The sequence below is a fragment of the Aplysia californica genome, unplaced genomic scaffold, assembly GCF_000002075.1.
Source record: "Aplysia californica isolate F4 #8 unplaced genomic scaffold, AplCal3.0 scaffold00220, whole genome shotgun sequence".
NCBI lineage: Eukaryota > Metazoa > Mollusca > Gastropoda > Aplysiida > Aplysiidae > Aplysia > Aplysia californica.
The window spans coordinates 364,921-366,466 of record NW_004797490.1 but is presented as its reverse complement, the minus strand read 5'-3'; the positions used below and the strand labels follow the sequence as shown (position 1 = coordinate 366,466).

The following is a 1,546-nucleotide window of genomic DNA, read 5'->3' as shown; positions in this document are numbered from 1 at the left end:
CACACACACACACACACACACACACACAAACACACACACACACACATTAAGACATCTCTACATGTAATAAACTTAAACTATTCAAACTAGAGAGCTCCCTCCAATGATTCACGTATGGACTTCGTCCTCATTAACATTCGCAAATCCGGGTCTTAAGTTCATAACTTTTCTTCAGCATCATAACGAACCACGAGGAAAAATACTAGAAAATAGAATTGTTTATTCGGGTGTTTGTTCGTTCGTTTGTTTGTTTGTTCTTTTAGCTTTAGTGAATTTTACGGCACTTGCAACACAATAAGGTCAAATAAGTGCCACAGATTAGACACGTGTCACAAGAGAGTAACAAACATAAAACAGAAGGAGGAGAGATAAAGACGAAAGATGTTTGATAGGAAAGAAGGAGCAAACCATTCCAGAGCACCTGCCAACCACCAACGGTTGTTTGTTTGTTTGTGTAATAAGAAGCGCATCGGCACAATGATGATCATTCAGTGATGGGGTAAAAAAGTAAGACAGACAGCGCATTTCGGAGGCGGGTCTCCAACCCTTTAGTTTTAGTAGAGGTTTTACGGCGCTCGCAACTGCATTAGGTCATATAAGTGCCAAAGATTAGGTACGTGTCACAAAAGAGTAACAAACATAAAAACAGTAGGAGGGGAGATACGGACGATATACGTTTGATAGGGAAGAAGGAGCAAAACCACATCAGGACACACGCCAACCACCCACTTTCCAACCCTGCCTGTCAAGGCCAACCCCGAGCTGAGAGAGGGTCCCAAGCAAAGTCCCATCAGAAAGACCGAGGTGGTAAACTCGATAAAAATGTTCACTCCATTCGGGGAATCGAACTCGGGTCTCCAGCGTGCAACAGCGGGGCGCCTAACCGCTACACCACAGACGCCGGTGCAGAAAATAATTTAGCTTTAGTAAGAGTTTTACGGCACTTGCAACACAATAAGGTCATATAAGTGCCGAAGATTAGAGGTGTTACAAGAGAGTAACAAACACAAAAAAAGAAGGAGGGGAGATCTATAAAGACGACAGTTGTGTGATAGGAAAGAAGGAACAGCAAACCATACCAGAGCACCCGCCAACCACCCGTGCAGAAAAAAACGGACTTCCGTAATAAGACCCTTGCTTTTGATAAGTGTTTTACAACATTTGCAACACAATGCGGTCATAATCTTAAGTGCCGAAGAATAGATGAGTTACAAAAGAGCAACAAACACAAAGAAGGAGGAGGAGAGATAAGGACGATAGATGTTTGGCAGGAAAGAAGAAGCAAGTCACAAAAGAGCACCGACCAACAAACCACAAACTCAGGCCCTTAAAAACGTATGAAATGCGTATTCGACGTACAAGTTGGTTGGCAGCTATTCTTCAGTACGAAAGAGTCACTTTAAAAACCAACCAATCAAACGTGACGTGGCAACAGCAACACAATGTTGAGTCAGCGGCGAACCAGAGCTAAAATTAGAAACACGCAAACGCGCGTAGGCGCACGTGTGTGTGTGTGTGTGTGTGTGTGTGTGTGTGTGTGTGTGTG

At 43.5% G+C, this 1,546-nt stretch overlaps 1 protein-coding gene across 1 annotated transcript in view; it reads right to left on the bottom strand.

The window, feature by feature from the left end:
- The window catches only part of LOC101860103 (protein timeless homolog), a gene marked incomplete in the record, with an annotated part of 107,984 nt that overhangs the window by 31,145 nt on the left and 75,293 nt on the right, over positions 1 to 1,546 (bottom strand).